Source organism: Lolium perenne, chromosome 2 (assembly GCF_019359855.2).
Source record: "Lolium perenne isolate Kyuss_39 chromosome 2, Kyuss_2.0, whole genome shotgun sequence".
NCBI classification, from domain to species: domain Eukaryota; kingdom Viridiplantae; phylum Streptophyta; class Magnoliopsida; order Poales; family Poaceae; genus Lolium; species Lolium perenne.
The window spans coordinates 161993118-161998844 of NC_067245.2; the positions used below are offsets into that span (position 1 = coordinate 161993118).

A 5727-nucleotide genomic window follows, 5' to 3' on the forward strand; every position below is an offset into this window, starting at 1 on the left:
TGTTGTGTGAGAAGGTTATTGTTCGGTGGTGAATTTCAAATGAGACGTCACAAGGTGGAGAATCAATTTCTGTTTGGTGTGTTCTCTTTTTACATGTCCAATGGTTCTTTTTTCATGATCTTTTTTATGTGACAGTCTAGTTTTCTTTTTTGCTTGAGGCTGCATTTTTTTCCCGTGAGGCTGCACTTTTCTGTTAGAGGCTGCAGTTAACTGAAATAACAAAAGTACCAGAGAGGAGCGAGAATGCATATTTACAGCAGGCTGTGAGTGTCTAATCGCATGGGTGAGGACCGTGAGGTAGAGGGTCGCTGTCACGGTGTCACCTACTCCTATTCTTTTTTTCCTCATACGAATGCTTCTGCCGTGCTTTGCTCCCGACACTCGCTTGCCAGGTGCCACTCGATCTATGAAATTGGGGGGCGGCGTTTGGCGGAGGCATGTCCATCTCCATCGACGATGGCAGAAGAGAGAGAATCAGAGACTACACTGGTGGCCGGGATCGAGAGCTCTCCTCTGATGATGGAGGTTCTCCTCGTGGCCACCTGCTGCGGTCGGGGCAGCTCGCGCGCTGGGAAAAAAGAGTGCAAGCAGGGGGAGGGAGCCAGGGAGGTCGTTGCGTGCCGACCGCTGGGATCAAGGGCTCTCCGTTCACGATGCGGTGCTGGTGATTCTCCTCGTTTCTTTCTGCTGCAGCCTCGCGAGATCGCGTGTGTGGTGGTGAAGATCCATCTTCGGGCAAGATTCAGCACAGTGGGAAGTACATGCGACTTAATCTCGGTATGCTTCTCTTTTCCTCCTTAGCAGAAGTAATTTTCTTAATGTGCTAACTTTCATGAGCTAAACCAAAGTGCCTGGAGCGTTTCCAGTTTCATTATCGTTTGGCTATCGTGTCTAGCTCTGATCTCTCTGCGTATGCAAATACACTGAAATCAAAATAGCAAACTCAAAGTTAAATGCATCAAGCCGTAGCTCTTATCAGCACTAAATTAGCTGGTTAAAACAGAAGGCAGGTAAAACTAAAAATTTAGTAAGTTGATTACAGCCTCATTGGCCAACAGAAAACATTCTTTAAAAAAATAGCCAAAAGAAAACAGAGAAAAGTAACTACTACACTGTCATCTCCAAAACCCTTTAATTCAGTTTTTTTTGGTGATGGGAGCTCTGAAAAAGGAAAATATACTCCTGTGTTTGTCGTGGAGCGTACAGCAGATCTGGCACACTCAAGTATCAGGGAGAGGTGGAGGATTGCTGTCACTTAGGCCTTAGGTCTGTACCTACTGACTACTGTTTGGCAAACTCATGCTCTTGTTTTTCATTACCACTCTGAGACGACCCACTCTGGACGGATTCTTTTCATTCCCCTCTCAGGCCAGAGCAAAACCCCATCATCTTTTTTTTTCGATATGGGAGCGATGCCCCGGCCTCTGCATCAAGCGATGCACACAGCCAAAAAAAAATTACCGTCTTAGACCTCCAAATCCAATCCAACAACTAATCATCAAGCTCTGCATGTTATACCATTGATTTTACCGTCTCTTGTGCATTCCTTCCATCCAAGAAATTTTAACATGCACAACCTTTGGGTTGTTCTGCTGCCTATGAGATCAACATCATCTTCTACGTCGCCGACATCTGTCTAGCGTGAGTTCATCCTTTCCAGATTGCGCTGTACCATGTGACCTTCTTCTGCTGGCCTCCCCTATGCGATCGATTTGATTTTCACGCAGCTCTTTAGGGAGATCGGGGCTCTTCTTTCCCGACTCTGCTGAGGCTGCTTAGTGATCATGCATAACCGCCGTCGGCGACACAGATCGACCTGACCACTGTCCTCGTTGCCTTCAGGCCAAGCTCAAGCTCCAGCATTTGGGCACGCCCAAGCCTTGCTCCCCTAGGCACTGCTGCTCGCTGTCTTCCTCTCTGGAGATCTCAATGCATCCAAGAAACTTCCTTCACCCATGTTTTTGGTGAGTGCCTCAAATTGAAGATTGATACCATGAACACACTTGCATGTAGTTCAGTTTAATCTCCAGGCTGAACAACTAAATTTTTGAAGAAAACAATTGTTAGGCGCTGCACTTATTCAGAAAAGGCACTAATGAATTTATAGTTAAAAAGTTGAATTTACATCATCTAGAGTTGAGCCTAAATGTTGTATAGAGGATGAATCTACTGCTGCCACACTCATACTGGATAGATATACATGGTACTTGAGCAACCCTTCATCCGAACCTGTCTAATCTCGTATTTGCCTAAAAATTCGTTTTATATGTAGACATTAAATAAAATGTTGGCAATTGGGTTTTCTATTCTCTTGAACCAGAAATTTGATAGCTGCTGGGTGCTTCAATAATATTTTCTAGACTCCATTTCAGTATACCGACTGAGAAAAATATAATGTGGGAAGTATATGTAGCTGGACAAACATGTATATACGTGGCTAACATCCACAAGGACCTGGTTTCTACGATTCTACCCCAGCCCACCAAATATGTCTATTAAGGTCCGTGTAAACTGTGAAGCTATCTGCTGTAGTCTTAGAAGGATTTGAGGCTTTTTATTTGAGATTAAAGATGAGTAATATCTAGAGTAAAATTAGACATATGAGGGATGAGGCTATATCATAATGAAGCAATAAACTGGGAACAACCATGACAGAAATCATGAGGAGGCTCAACTGGCCGCTTACCAAGACGAATTGTGCTCTTCCGAACATCCGTATCCATAGAAGAATGAGTAGCAGAAGGCTCCCCAGCATGATCAACAAATGGAACGGAAAAACGCTGGACATCAAAGCCAATGATAACAGCTAGTGTAGAATCACCGAATTGCGAAAGCAGGACAAACAAAGGCCCAGGCAGAGAAGTTGGACGTTGTCCAAGACCAGCAAACACGCTTGCCTACAATTAAGCATCTCACAATAAATAGGAAAGCATGCCAAAACATCATTAAGATAAATATTAAACTTGTACCTTGTAGTAAACCCATAAAAGGTAGTACGAAAACCCTAGTCTACCTAGATGGGAGATTAAAGAGGAACATCAAGCTGCAAAATTAACATGTAATTTAAATAGCTCTATCGAAACAGTTTCAAACAGGAAACGATATGAATATATAAAATGATGTAGTTGCTCACAATAATATAGCAAACTATTTAATTGGTCTTATTTCCCTAAATCCACCTGCATGTGTATTAGACACAGTGATCTGCTGATGACATGCAATAAGAGAGAACCTAAAAAAATTAAGCTAAAGACAGTATACACTAATGTTTTTCTTGATGTTATTTCCATTTATGGATAACCTAAAATACGAAGATCATCACAGGGACCATAAGTACATTCAACAACCTAGTTCTAACCGCTGTCAGGAGGGAGCAAATTTGATGTTGGAGAAATTGTTTTTTCATGCCGATGCTGAAAATAGTAATTTTCATTGCGGTGGCAGAAAAAAGGCATGTGAGCACTTATTCAAGAAGGAGCTTTGTAGACCATGCAAATACTATAGTGTGAACCTGATATTGCATTACCACTTCGTGGGACTATAGATAACCGATTTTTTCTAGAGAAGGTCATCAAGTAATTTTACTGCTATATGAACACATAAATAACTTTAAAATGGGATATGTCCTAATTTTGTAGCATACCATGATCTCATTCTTGTAGTTGCCCCTAGCGACAATCCTGTGAGAAAGCTCTCCATGATTGCACAACTGCTCTTCTGACCATGCTCTTTGCTTTGGTCTACATGGAGTTGCTCCATGGCAACATGCATACTACCCTAATGAGATCAAATCAATGTGTGAGCACCTGCACTGAAAATCTTACCTAGCCTAGCATGCCAGCAGATACCCGCTTAGTTCAAGTAGTAGTATTCAGTGATAATTTTCAGCAGAAAATGAACAGCAAAAATGAAAGCAAAAAATACAGGATTTATGTTCATCTCAATTAATTACCTCACTCTACCAAGTTCATCCCTACATCAAGAGAAAAAAGGCAAAATGTCATTTAAATCCTTAACACCAGCATCACCCACTGTAAACCTCTAAATTCATTTCATACACCTATTCCAACAAAAAAGGAAGGGTCAGCTCATGGTATGCTGGCATTAACATGTGTAAGGTAGCTAGGATACACTACCATCTCAGCAGAACAAAAATCCCACTTATTATGTTCTACCATCGGTATGTCTCAAATCAAGCAGTAGTACTCAGTGATTATTTTCAGCACACAATGAACAGGAAAAAAGATACAGAGAGGCTTTCTGTTCATCTCAATTAGTTACCTCAATCTTTTTGAGCCAGGTTCAGGTTTACATCATAAGAAAATTAACAAAATATCATTTAAATCCTGAAGACCAAAATCATCGCCACTAAACCTATTAAATTATTAATGCATGTGGTACACGTAGGGAAACAAAAAGGGAAGTCAAATGATCTTATCCTTGCATTAGCACTTACTGCCACAAAAGTATGTAGCAGAATGAACAGAGAAGGCAACAATACTTGCAATCTAGAGAAGAGATCACCCGTAGAAAAATAGTTTCAAATCTAAGAAACATAACAACAAACATGGGGAGGGCAGTGTGTGAGGAAGAGCTTTAACCTATTGTTTCTTCTTTATCCGGCCAGCGCCGTTTTTCTCCGCCGTCGGCCGCTGGCTGCTCCGCCCCTACGTGGCCGCCGCTGGCCACTGGCTGCTCCACCCCGACGTGGCGGCCGCTGGCCCTGCCTGCTCCACCCCAGGCACGCGCTGCCACCGGCCCAAGGTCGCCGTCCCAGGCCCCCGCCAGCCCGCCCCATGGGCGCCGTCCCTGGCACGCGGCTGCCCCGCCCCACGGTCCGCCAGTCCCTGCCTGCTTCGCCCCGAGCCGCCGCGAGCCCGCGCGTGCTCTTCCCCGGGCCCCCGCGCCTGCTCCGCCCCAAGGGAGCCATCCTGGCACGCGGCTGCCATGCCCCGCGGTCGCCGTCGCCGGCCCGCGCCTGCCCCGCTCCCAAGGTCGTCGTCCCTGGCTGTTCCTGCTCCGCCCCGACGTCGCCCCCACCGGCGTCCTCTGCTTCATCGCGGGAAAGGGCGGTCTGGTGGTGGATTGGTGGATAGGGAAGAGGAAAAAATCAGAAAACTCTATACGTGGTGTTTTTGAGCGGTGGGATGTAGGAGAGGAAAACACCTAAAAACTACCTGAAGAGTGAAGACTGGGAGCCGCCCACCGCTTTGACCGCAGGAGGCCTCACAGCCGGTAGCCGGTTACCCCGTTTTGGTGAAAAAAATTTGGCAAACGTATTAAGCAGTCCATCTTGAAGACGTGTCAGGTGGTAATTGGAGAAGCATGACGAAAATAGCTCATGAACAGTAGCAGGAGTAAGCAAAAAGCGTGAATCCGACCAACTTTTATATAGGATATAATGACGCGGTAGAGTACATAGAGGAATTGGCACGCTGGGCCACCTGACAGTATATCGGGGTGGGGATAAGGACGGAGTGGACGAGAGGACCGAATTAGCAACATGCTTTATTGTTGAGACGGGATGGGGATAAAAAGGAGCCGTGGTCCACAGAGAGAAAGTCACCGCCAGATCGCAATCCAACGTGCAAAAAAAGAAGAGCACCGCGTAAGACACGGTGGTGCCCAGGCAAGAAATAGAATTCGCGTAATTTCACAGCTTAGTCCGTAGTCGTTGCTAGGTGGTGGAAAGATTTTTTTTGTAATTTTTATTACTTTTAGGTTATT

At 44.9% G+C, this 5727-nt stretch overlaps 2 long non-coding RNA genes across 5 annotated transcripts; one reads left to right on the forward strand and one right to left on the reverse strand.

Annotated features, from left to right (window-relative positions):
• Nucleotides 1-205: 205 nt before the first annotated feature.
• LOC127333900 (uncharacterized) lies at nt 206-3965 on the forward strand. The gene is made up of 2 exons (XR_007871654.1): nt 206-777; nt 1843-3965. It is a non-coding gene; the product is annotated as an uncharacterized lncRNA (long non-coding RNA).
• On the reverse strand, nt 950-5159 carry LOC127333899 (uncharacterized). 4 transcript variants are annotated; one of them, XR_011752051.1, is made up of 4 exons: nt 4602-5159; nt 3644-4060; nt 2687-2897; nt 950-2039 (listed from the first exon to the last, which is right to left on the reverse strand). It is a non-coding gene; the product is annotated as an uncharacterized lncRNA (long non-coding RNA). The 4 variants fall into 4 exon arrangements; XR_011752052.1 differs by having other exon boundaries at nt 3644-3777; nt 3953-5153; XR_007871651.2 differs by having other exon boundaries at nt 3644-3777; nt 4602-5152.
• Nucleotides 5160-5727: the final 568 nt, after the last annotated feature.